Source organism: Dendropsophus ebraccatus, unplaced genomic scaffold (genome assembly GCF_027789765.1).
Source record: "Dendropsophus ebraccatus isolate aDenEbr1 unplaced genomic scaffold, aDenEbr1.pat pat_scaffold_1766_ctg1, whole genome shotgun sequence".
Classification (NCBI taxonomy): Eukaryota; Metazoa; Chordata; class Amphibia; order Anura; family Hylidae; genus Dendropsophus; species Dendropsophus ebraccatus.
The window spans coordinates 1-13,158 of NW_027209194.1; the positions used below are offsets into that span (position 1 = coordinate 1).

The window sequence follows — 13,158 nt, forward strand, 5'->3', positions numbered from 1 at the left end:
GTTACCTATGACTAAAAATCAGGTTAATCCAGTTAGGTAAAGCAACACAGACAACTGCGAAGTAGGGGCTCAGGCATGTGAGGTGAAGAGTGGGCCCTTTCTTCCTCCACCACACAGTCAGGTGATCTGGCGGGGCCGGCGTATTGAAGTTCTCGGGGGGAGGCCTCCTGGAGGGTCTTTCGTGGGCCTGACAGCTGTCGTAACGGTGGTCGCTTCAGGGGGGTTGAGGAAAAGCTTCGGCCATTCCGGCAAAGCCACATCAGCCAAGTCCAGTCCTGTAGAAAGCTAGGCAGGTCATCCGGAGAACGTAGAGTGACTGATCTGTTTCCTCTGCGAAACTGATAGGGCAAAATGGGAATCCCCAGCGGTAGGGGATGTTTCTGTCCTGGAGTGCTGACAGGAGCGGTTTCAGGGCAGCTTCTGTGCCAGCGTGTGGCGGGATAGATCAGAGAACAGGAAAAATTTGACTGTCCTTATAAAAACTGTTTACGTCTCCTTCTGGCATTCTGTAATATCTCTTCTTTGGTAGAAAAAAAGTGTACCCGGCATATGACATCCCGTGGGCGTTGATCATCAGGGTAATGGGTCTCCATTCCCTGTGCGCACCATCAGGTTCAATGTGATTATCCGGGGGGCGGTCCAAGAGGTTTTGAAAATGACGTCAGTACAGCAAACAAGTCACCTGGCGGGACCGTCTCCGGAGTCCTCTGGTACGGAGATTATTCCTCCGATTTCTATTTCTCGATATCATCAAGATGTTGCTGCAGGGTAAAAAGCTGGTCCGAGTGTTGTCGGACTTGGGCTTGCAATACTTGGACAGTGGAAGGTAGAAGTCGTTAGAGGCCTCCAGGGAGGTCACCTTAGTAGAAAGAGAGGATAAGTCCTTCGGAATTGAGCGAATTCCTGTTACACTCCGCGACAATCTGCTTGTTCAGGGCGGTAAAGTCCTCTTTTGTGGGCAGGGACGAGACCAAGGAGTGCAGATCTGCCAGTACGGTACGGGCCACCTGTTGCGGTGTCGCCAGTAGCTGAGCAGCTTGCAGCATAGGAAGGGACTGGGTGCCAGATAGCGTCTGGGGAGAGGTGCAAGTGCGCAGGATCGCCGGCGTAGCATCCAGACTATTAGGAAGCATGTCATGCGGTGGGGAACTATTGGCAACGTCCTGGATGTGCTGGGGGCGCAGTTGTGAGGCAGAGGTCAGTATAGTCCCGTTGAGCACTGCAGCCATGTGTGGCGGGGAGGTGTTCCACGATGAACCTGTGGACCAGGAGGGCGAAGTGGCACTGCTCATCTGGAGTGCGGGCTGGCAGGGGGACAGCAGATGGAGGGGCAGACCAATCAGCATATGGTGGGGAAGGATGAGAGCTGGGGGACACCACGTGGCGGGCAGGAGAAGAGGTCACAGTCTGTGGTGCCAGCAATGTCCCCGAAGCGTTGCCACCATTCCCTGCAGGAAGGTCCAGTAGGGAGAAGGGAGATTGAGGGGCCGCTTATGTGACAGGGGAGCTCCGCAGATGGTGCTGGGAGTCCTCAGTGACCAGGGGCGGCGGGTAAAATGGCGGCCTCCAGGGGTGGGGGAGGGGGCCCAGGGTGGAGGGTCAGAGCGTGCAGCAATATGGTGGCTGCAGGCTGCGCCAGGCTGTCTGGTGGGAGAGGGAGGCTTGCGGGACCCGCTGGTGATGGTAGGGGCATGGGGGATCCCACCTGCAGCTATTGGTGCTGAGCGGTCACACTTGCGCTCCTGTTGCGGCGGCCATCTTGGGAGCCATGAGGAGAGTCTGTGTCGGCGGCGCCATCTTGCCGGGCGGCAGGCTGTGAGGACGGAGCTTGCGGGGGGGGGGGGGAGAACGAGTCCCCCACGCGTCCTTAGAGAGTGTGCCGGCATCGGAGAGCCAGGCTCAGCCCTGAGGGTGAGTGGAGCTCCGGAGGAAGGGCAGCCAGGGATACAGCGGCTGGCGGCGGGGATCTGTGGCGGCGGGGTGCCGGCGTCTGCAGGCATTCAGGGGTCTGGAGCGGGTGAAGTACGCCTCGATGTCCGCCTGGGGTGAGGGGGGATGAGGTCTGAGTGATTAGATCCCCATGTTTGGTAGTTTGAGCAGGAAAATCCTCTGGCTATGTGCTTCTCTAGCCATCTCTCTCTTGACTGCAGGATATTGGCTCCATAGACTTTCTATAGAATTGGTTTTGTGGAAGGAGGAGGTAAGCACTTAGTTAAGCGCATCTTTCCACATTGTTGAGGGTCCCAGCAACTAGTCCCTGACCGATCAAAAGTTTTGACACTTATTTAATTGGAGTGAGTAAGTAGCTTCTTTATCCATTTGTCTTTATGACGCTCTCCTTAAGGAGAATTAGTATCCTTTTGATCCTACGACAAAAGCCTGTCACTAGCCAGCCAACACCCTGCTCTGTACTGACAAGGGGCAAGAACCCCAGAACACCTGTCTGTAGATGCAGTATTTTTTCCTTTTGGAGAGATCCCTAGTCAATGTTCAAGACTCTTAGATGGAGTGAAACACTTACTTGAAGAATGACCAACTTTCCAAGGTGGTTTGGGAGCTATTTTGCATAACCTCTTATCTTATAAAAGAAGATGCTTGCTTTTTCCCTTAGGCATCCAGTCCTTTGTTTGACTTCATTGAAAGCTGCCTTAGAAATAAACATGAAATGTGATCTATGAAGCGGCGTCAGCCATTATACACCTGCCCAATTGCACAGCAAGGGAGCTGGCGCCAGCTGTCTCAGGTGTGTATTTAAGTCATCGCCTTATAATTCTTGACTACAGTGTTTTTCTTTCGTCTCTCTTGCCACTGTTGCACAATTATGTAGCATACACTAACCATTTACCCATCTTATAATACCTTGGTACCGTGTTTTTAGATGTTTAGTCGTTTTCTTTATTTGTTGATTCCTATATAATAAGTATACACAAGTGCTGTGATCGAAAGCATACAATTTACTAGAAATGCCAAACTCATTTCTCAATTTGCAGTTACAGATGTTGAGTACAATAATGACTAGACATTTTAATACACAACAGAATTCACAGTTTCAGACAAGAATGTTTTTTTTGCATCCACATTACTGCTGCAAATTTGAGTTGTATTTCCTTTGTGTGAAATCTCAGATCCTATGCTTTATTTTCAGTTCTGCAACTATTCTGTAGCTCTCCCAAACCTGCATTGAGGTATGCTGCAGTAAGGACCCTTAACAAGGTAGGTTTCCCATTTTAGTATATTTTGAGACTAAAGGTCAGATAAAGCATTTATGGAAGTGCTGTCACAGGGTTACTGAGAAAAAGGTGTATGGAGATATTTAACCTTTACTTATTAATAATCAACGTGAGCCGATAACTTTTTTCCATTTGACATAGGAACAGAGTGTAAACAGCTGAACAAAATTATGTTATGTAAGGACAAGTAGGAACTGCTTGAGTGTACTGGGACAAAAGTCCCAATCCGCTTAACAACCAGTATGTTATAGCTTTAATTGAAGATGTACTGACCTGTAATAGAATATGGTATAGTACAGCTGGAACCTAAACACTCAACAAATGATTGCACTTGGACTACAGTATTTTTTTTCCTCCAGGTGGCAATGAAGCACCCCTCTGCAGTCACTGCATGTAACTCTGGACTGGAGAACCTCATTACTGATTCTAACCGCAGCATCGCTACCCTCGCTATTACCACATTGCTGAAAACTGCAGTGAGAGCAGTGTTGACAGGCTAATGAAACAGATCTCAAACCTTGTGTCTGAGATTTCTGATGAATTTAAAGTAAGCAAAACAGTTAACTATTGTAACCTTTACTTTTGGGGCTTTAATGTGCTTATAACACAAACTGTGGTTAGGGTGAAATAAGACTTGTGGATCAGCTTTTAATAACTTCTTCTTCTGTATGTAACAAAAAAACAGGGAACACAAAACTATGAATGTCAGAAATAATTCACTTACCCCTGTGAAGGGGTTATGTTGGTGGCAGCCAGTTAATGGTAATTGGGCTTTGTAAGTTTTATAGTTTGTGCACTGACAATGAAGGTGGGTTTATTTTAGGTGTTGACGATCTAAATGAGATGAAAATATTGTGAAACGTATATATTCTCTCTCTTGCAGGTAGTGGTTGTTCAAGCCATTAGTGCCTTATGCCAGAAGTATCCACGTAAACACACAGTGATGATGACTTTCCTGTCAAACATGCTTAGAGATGATTAAGTACCAAAATACTTTTATAGGTCCCTGATAAACAGAAGAGAAATTAGTATTGATGGTATCCCCACTAGAGTTCATGCTACAATGAGCAATTGAATGAAAAACCTTACCTCCTATATCTTATATAGAACTTACATTGTATAATTATACAGCTATAATGTGTGGTGTCAATGTGGGTAGGTAGCCCGATTCCTCTTTAATGACATGCTAAAAGGACTGTTTGTTCTTCTTCCAGGGGTGGATTTGAATACAAGCGGGCTATTGTGGACTGCATTATCAGCATTATAGAGGAGAACCCAGATAGTAAAGAATCTGGGCTAGCTCATCTCTGCGAGTTCATTGAAGACTGTGAACATACTGTGCTTGCCACCAAGATACACTTACTGGGCAGAGAAGGTCCTCGAACACCTAACCCTTCCAAATATATCCGCTTTGTTTTTAATAGGGTTGTCCTGGAAAATGAGGCTGTAAGAGCAGGTAAAAACAGTGCACAGATGTACCACATGCTTAGCCATTGTAATGTGCAGTTTATTCTATTATAATTTTTTTTTTTTTTTTTTTTTTTTTTTTTTTTACAAAACCTAAAAATCTGGCTATCCATTTGCATGCTTCCGGTAGGAAACGTAAGAATTTGATTATTTGTAATAAATCATCATATTTGTTTTTTTGCAGCTGCTGTTAGTGCATGGCAAAGTTTGGTGCCCTGAATGAATGTCTTCTTCCTAGTGTTCTAGTTCTTCTACAAAGGTAAAGAACATGCTTAAATGCGTTTCCAGTGAAATTAAATTGATAGTCTGTCCTCGTTATGAGCCATCATTAGCTGAGTTACTGCAGCTATGATACTGTTTGCTTCAGTGGGATGTTAGCTGCTGCATCAGGGCACAGCTACTACACAATGTATATGGCTTTACTGCTTTTGGCTATATTTACTATGTCATGTGCTGCTGCACAGCTGATCAGCAGGGGTGCCATGTGTCAGCTCCCCTGAAAACAGATAATGATAGACTATCGTGAGGATAGGCCATCAGTATGTTTTCACTAAAAAACCCTTTTAATAATAAAGGAATGATAATCAATCCTGCTAATTGGAAATCATAATGTGGGGTGAATAGGCCTTCCCTTATGTAGCTTATGTTTCCACAGCACAGTTTGTTTTTTAAGATGCTTTTAATATTTTTTTTCTATATATTTTACAGGTGCATGATGGACAGTGACGACGAAGTCCGGGACAGGGCAACATTTTACTTCAATGTCCTTAAGCAGAAACAATTAAACCTCAATGCAGCCTATATTCTGAATGGTTTGTATTGCTTTTTTTTTTTACTTTATATGCAGGGATTCCAATTTACAGTGCAGTATTAGGCAAGTGGGATCTAGGGAGAATTTTCTTCCTCACAGCCGATCTTTCTTTTTCTGCAGACTCGTAAGACTTGCTGTCCTTTTTTGTATGTGTAGCCTCTTTGGATGCTGACATTCAGAATATGTTATGTTTTATCAGTTTCCTGCTTTCTTTTCATACCAAAGATATAATTTATTTTATGTTTTTCCTAAATTTCAGCTTTTTAACTGTTGGTATTTCTACAGGTCTGACTGTGTCTGTTTTTGGAATGGAGAAAGCTTTACACCAGTACACTCTAGAGCCAACAGAAAAACCATTTGATTTGAAGTCTGTTCCATTATCCACAGTTCCTCTTGTTGAACAGAAAGCAGGTAAATGCCAGAGTGGGTGTGTAGACCACAGGAAATTGGTATCAGTAGTGCCCTACAGATACATAATGCTAATACAACTAGCACTTAACATGGTAAACCATGTTTCCCCATTTTACTGTTGCTTTGGTTTTATTTCCTGCTAGATCTGACCCCAGTGGCTGGCAAGCAGCTTGGTAAAACAGTACCTGCTCGCCAAGACATATATCAAGGTAAAGATGATCTTTAGTTTATGTATTATTATAATTTATCTTTTACTGATTTTTGCATTTTGAAACATAGATTAGTGAAAGAGGTGCATTGTCCCACTGGGATCTTTGTGAAGCCTGTGGTTGTGTGTCTTGTTAAATTCCACATTCCATATGTACTTGTGATGCTTAAAATGTACTGTTATCCCACTGTAACTGTGATGTACCAGGCACACACAAGACATGTACACAAGAACCTCTTCAATGTTAGTTAATCTTAAAGAGGAGAGTGGTGGCAACACTGTATGTGGAGTAGAAAAATGTAATTGGGTTATGTTTAGCATTCCGTTGCACCTGCCTCTGGTGGCATCTGGTTATGCCCAGCACCAATGCAACAATCTTCAGTGGTGTAGAGTTATGCGCATCACTCCATTGCATCAGGTAGTTCCAGATGCGGAAAGACACTGTATGCATCAAGAACTTCTCATCCTTTTTTATAGCAAGTGTATGTCTTTATGATATACCATCTTAGTTCTTTAGTGAAATTACAAAAGGCAATATAGTGTAAATAATTTGCTGTGGCTTAGGCATGGTCTTAGATTGATCACAATAGATTTGAATCACACCCATGTTCATTTCTGTTTGCAGAACAACTGGCAGCTGTACCAGAATTCAAAAAACTTGGGGCCACTGTTTAAGTCCTCTGAACCTGTTCAACTCACAGAAGCAGAACCGAATACTTTTGTACGCTGTATTAAGCATGTTTTCACGGATCATATTGTATTTCAGGTTTGTTTGCCTTGCCCTGTAGTACATTTTGATGATTTTAACATTTAAATTCTCCTGTGAAAATGGTCTTTCTTCTTTTTCCTATGATAATCTAGTTTGACTGTACCAATACCCTGAACGATCAGCTCTTAGAAAAGGTTATTGTTCAGGTGGAGCCTTCAGAAGGGTATGAAGTGGTCTACTATGGTCCAGCACCAAATCTCCAATACAATCAACCTGGAATATGCTACACTCTGGTCAGACTTCCTGAGGATGAGGCCACAGCAGGTATGTATGCTCTGTGTACACAGATTTGCTAATAGACTACAGTCTATTAGATATGCTTGTGTTTCTACCCCTGCACATTCATGCAACACTGTGTTTGGACATGCTGTGTCCACTGAAATCAGTGTAAGGCAGCATATCCACCATTAAATAACCCCACATCTCAAACTATTAACCCCAAAGAGTATTTTAATTTGATCCTTCAGAATCAGTTAAGTGTGGCTTAAGTGTTAGTTTGGTTTCTTGTGGTGTCTTTTCAACCTCCATTTTTTGCAATCTAAACCTTGATTTCAACAATTTTAAGCCATATGTTTTCTAAAATTGTAGCATTTTTCAGTTTATGAATTTTTGTACCAGTGTCTCCCTTTTGCAGTTGATTGTTAGCCCATAAGGGTGGAGCTCTCATTATATCTGTGTGTATTGTATATTATATAGTTCCATTTTGGTTGGATCCGTATAATTTTGCAAATTGTTTGTAAATCCCATCCAGGTCTATGGAGCAATTGGCATACCTACAGCATGCTTGTTTGTGTTTTGGTTTTATTTAATGGATCTTGTTTTTCCTCCTCTAGGTCCTTGCACCTTTAACTGCACAATGAAGTTTGTGGTCAAAGACTGTGATCCTCACACAGGTGTCCTCTGATGATGAAGGTTACAGTGATGAATATGTGGTAAGTAGAGATGAGCGAATCTAGCAGTAATAATAAAGGGAATCACTTTATCTCTGCCACTCTGCTCATAAGCCGGCTGCCGTTTAACTGTCTCGCTGCTCCGCTCCTTCCTGGGAATTTTCCCCAGGATTGGATCCAGCTTTTCCCCAGCACCTGGAGTCGACGCGCGAGCATCAGTCAGTAAAAGGCAGCAGGCTGATGAGCGGATTGCAAGAGATAAGCAAAGTGATTCGCTTTGTTATTACTGTAAATTCGGTAACATAGTTCAGTGCTTAGCAGCAGCATAGTTCTCCATATGCCACATTGAACTTTAGACTTATTTACCAGAAAACACAATTGGCTACATAGGGTGATATGGTATTGCCACCATATAATTCTGTAGTACAGCTTTGTGCAAAAAGCCTAAGATAGCTGAACTGGAATGTTTTTGTAAAAGTGTAACAATACAAACAAATGGATAAACAGTGACTTCAATTATTATGTTAATTTAGCTTGAAGACTTAGAGGTCACTATCGAAGACACAATTCAAAAGGTGTTGAAGCCAAATTTTGGTGCCGCATGGGATGAAGTTGGAGATGCATATGAGAAGGAGGAGACATTTGCGCTCAGTACTACTAAAACCCTGGAAGGTAAATAACTGTCTCTTCGGTATACAGGTATTTAGCTTGGGTTTATTAGATGTGTTCATATTACTACTACTAAAATGTTTTGCAACTGGGCCTTGTTTACAGTGATGCCTATTACATAGAAATGTAATAACATGCATCACTTCACTTTATATTCTTTTTATTTTTTTTTTATAACTGATGCATGCACTGAATGGAAGTGTCTGATACAATATTTGAGGACTTTATATTCCTAACATATTGTTCCCTACATTACTGCTTCCACAGATGCTGTTACAAAACATCATTAAGTTTCTGGGAATGCAGCCATGTGAGCGATCTGACAAGGTGGCCAGAGAAAACAAGAACTCCCATGTGCTTTATATCTCAGGTGAGCAGAAACTAAGTACATTGGTGGTACTGAGGCACGAATTGTTACATTAATTCAGTACTTGACTGAATTGTAATCTGTGAAAGTGGGAACCCACTAAGACCTGCACCAAGAACAGGGCTCCCAAGTGTCCCTGTTTTATTGGAGCAGTTTTTGAGTATGTGCACTGCCACTTCAAGCTCCTCCAGACCTTTATTTTCTTTCTTCCACACTGTAGTGAATAGTTATGATTCCTAGTATGCATTTTCTGGCAACAATAAACATGACATCTAAGACAATACATAACATAGAATCCCATACTGTAATGCTTTTTTTTCATTTTCATCTCCAGGGTATATAGGGGCGGCCATGATGTTTTGTTAGATCCAGACTCGCACTGGCTGATGGAGTCACCATGCAGGTCACGGTTAGAAGCACCGATGAGACCCCAGCTGATGTTATTCCTGGCCTCTGTTGGTTAAGCCAAGCAAGGAGAACATACATTTCATCCGCTAACATTTCCAGAATTCCTTCTACACTATGATCACCTATTTTGTAATTGAAGTCTTACATTTGCAGCAGAATGGAAATGTTCAGGGCTCTGCTGTCACTTTGGCCATTCCAGTTCTCTGTCCTGGAGAACAAGTTAAGACGTTCTTCCCCTTACCAGACCTGTTTTATACTTTCTCAGATCTTCCTCATTTATGTGGACTGATTAGCACCTTTATGCTTTAAATACAAATGTAAGTGGTCGAGTCTGTACTGTTATTTACAATAAAAGTACAAAGCAAGTTTTACTTCCATTTCTATTTTCATCATAGCAAATGTCTATTTATTTTAAACCTACACTGGACTCATTGATGTTTCTTCTAGTACAGTGCACATAGCCATTAAGAATAAGTTATTTTGGCCAACAATACATTCTTGAAATCTTAATGCAGCTGCAGGTTTAGAGCCTTAAATTTTCCCCCTGCAACAACTGATATTGTGGTAAAAACTGGAAGCTGGCAAACAAGTCGGTTGCATTCACTTTTTACTGTTCTGGTCACTTGCATGTCATCTTTATGTTTACTGAAAAAAAATTATCCATTGCACATGCAGAACAGAAGTCTTTTTCATGAATTAAGCCTTTGGTTGAAATTAAAATACCAGAGGGAAGACAACATATGTTTATTTAAGTTTTTTAAGTTTATAATCTGGTTCAGTATAGCTTATGTCACTCTTAGTAGACAGTAAGTCATTTCATACATTGAAAACCTTGGTTTAGCCTGTATACATAAAGTCCATGGCTTTATTGTCTAAATAAAAGTGAATGTTACCTGTAACTGTGTCTTGTACATTCTGTAAATGTGTGAGAATATATTCAAACCCATGTCCAGCTACTGCCTGTGTGTGTGTATATATATATATATATATCACCTCAAATCCTATACACTAGATTTGCTCCATTCTTAACATTACAGCTAATAAGAATTCTATGTTAGAAGACTAGAAAACACTGTTAAGGCTAATTTGTGTTGGCAGCCCTCTTAGGGTGTGTCCCTAGGTTGTGGCTGCCACATATGGTGTAGATTTGTCCACATGTGGGAGCTGTAAAATTGGCACACAGGCTGAAGCCACTCCGGCATCAGCAAGGATCTCCGGCAATGAATTTGAGGCTATTCTGCACCTGCCCGATAGAGCATGGACCAAACCTGCTGTACTGCACATGTGCGCCTCAGTAAGAACGCCAGAACGCCTACATGAGGGACACCAAGCACCTCAATATTGTCACAGCAATTATGCAGTCTAATCACGCCCAGAGGGGCGTGATTACCGTGCCGGAACGCCCAGCGCACACTACTTGCTGGCGGATCACCGCCCAGATGACTACTTGGGGACAATTTACATACAGCGCACCAAGTTTATAAAGTAAGTTTGTGGCTTGTACATTGCTGGGAGAGTGGTGTAAAGGCATGTCTGGGAAGTGTGCTGGGTGCTGCTACAGCACATCTCCATAGCGTAACAGATGTTTTTTTTTGGGGGGGGGGGGTCCCCTTTTAAAGTCCATTTTTTATTTATACATTAAATTTACATTATACATTGTGTGGCAGCAGGAAGGGGCGACATGGGCGCCTCTGCTGCCACCAACGTTTGTGTTGGGAACTGCAAGGCTGTGAAAGCTATGATCTACCGGTTGTCACGCTAGCATGATACAAAACAGAGTTCTCCCTGCGTAGTGTATATTCTTATTAGAATATACAATACACGAGGGAGAAGACGCCTGTCAGTATCGCTCTGTGCGCAGCAGCGTCTGCACAACCAGCAGTATTCACCAATACTACTTCTGCTGCTAGAGCCACTAACTGAGTAAGCGAACAAAACTTCCAGCACATAAATGCTAAGTTTTTACCAGTAAAATATCACTTTCCTGACAAGGTTTGGAGTTTCATAAAAGCAATTCATCCATATTCCATACAATTTACACTGTTTATGAAGTTATCAGATGCTTATACTTATACTCAACAAATTTATGCTTTATGCTTCAAAAATCTTCCTCCCAATCATTTTGCTTATTCAGGCTCACCTCAAATCCATGTGCACGGACAATAAAGATATGGCACACACTGGTCCAGATTAACAAAAACTGTCCTAGACTGCGCAAACTTAGCTGCACCTGTCTAATCTAAGTGTTCTATTAGACAAAACAATTTTTAACAAATGCAGAAAAACGATCGCAAAACAAAATTGTTTATTGTTAATCTTAAATGGTTCACCATATTACACAGAATGATAGTCGTGAGTTCTGATTGTTACTACGATCATTTACTCCATCTGATCCCAGCAAAAGAATAAATTATGAGGAATTATACTGAATGATTAGTGAGCGAATGCGGAATTACAGCGAACAATTAAAAGGATTTTAGGTTTAGATCTAAATCAACGACACAAGCTATTGTTTGATCGATGCCTGCAATTACACAGGATGATTACTGTTTAAAGTCAAACAATATAACTATTTTCCACACAATAATCGTCCCGTGTAATGGGGCCTTAACTTTTGATCCCCTCTCAGTTGACTTAGTTCAAACTAGACTAGTGACAGAATTTTGTCAGACCTAGTGAAAGTGTGTCTAAAACTCATTGCAATAGTAAATCTGGGCCAGTCTTCTACATGGAATCCACTTGAAGTCTTGAATTTGACATGCATATTTATATAAAATTTTGTTCTTGCATGTTTACATTAGAGTGAAAAAAAAAATACCCGAGTGTAATACCTGAGGACCACAGCCACCGACACTTCCGCAGACAAACCTGTCTTTGCAGGGACCGTTCGTTCGCCAATCACTGACCGAGATGTGGACAGCCCTGTGGCCAGTGATTGGCCGAGTGGGTTGTCACTGCATAGGTTCGTTTGCAGATGTGTTGGCTGCAGGAATACAGAGACAAGGCAGGAGGACAACGGGGGAGCGTGGAAAGGTAAGTATAACTACTCCCATTATTTTTTATATACCTGCAGCACTACATGAAAACTAATGCCGGAGTACCCCTTTAAAGCAAGGGCTGCACAGACATTACTAACCATGTGCGTGCAAGCCCCGCTTGAACATTTTTTTGAAGCGTGTTATAGGTTCTGTAAGTCGGGCACCGATCTAGCAGATTGTCGCTTGCTTACTCTGTGGGTCAAGCCATCTAATACAGCCTTCACAGTAAAGCACCTTTTAAAACCATGAAAAAACCACCCCACCAGGGTCTTGCACCATCTTCAATTACACAGTAATATAGTCAGTTTTTATTTCAAGAATAGGCTTTACAGTATTATGCCACAATGGTTAAGCGATACTGTATCCACCAAACCACTGGTACTGAGAGTAAGAGCCCTATTCCACCGGACGATTATCGTTCAGATTATCGTTAAATCGTTCGAATCTAAACGATAATCGTTCGGTTGAAATGCAGTTAACGATTAACGACCAAACAAGAAATCGTTGATCGCTTTATAAGACCTGGACCTATTTTTATCGTTGCTCGTTCGCAAATCGTTCGCATTGAATATGACGTCGTTCGGAATAGATACGAACGCAATAGCGAGTAAATAGCGAAGAAAAAACTATCGCAATTACGATCATAAGTAACGATTATCGTTCCATGGAAATGAGTGAACGTTTTCAGGTCTTTCGCAATAGCGGTTGTTTCAGATCGTTAACGATTATGCAAACGATAATCGTCCGGTGGAATAGGGCCCTAAGAGTGTGTTTACACAGATTTATCTGACAGATATCTGACTGATTATTGAAGCCGAAGCCAGGAACAGACTATAAACAGAGAACAGGTATTCCTGTTTTAATTCCCAGTTACAGTACTGGCTGTTTTA

The 13,158-nt window shown here is 42.2% G+C and overlaps 1 pseudogene; it reads left to right on the top strand.

Moving 5' to 3' along the window:
- The first annotated feature begins 2,611 nt into the window (after nt 1–2,611).
- LOC138775566 (coatomer subunit gamma-2-like) lies at nt 2,612–10,129 on the top strand (annotated as a pseudogene).
- Nucleotides 10,130–13,158: the final 3,029 nt, after the last annotated feature.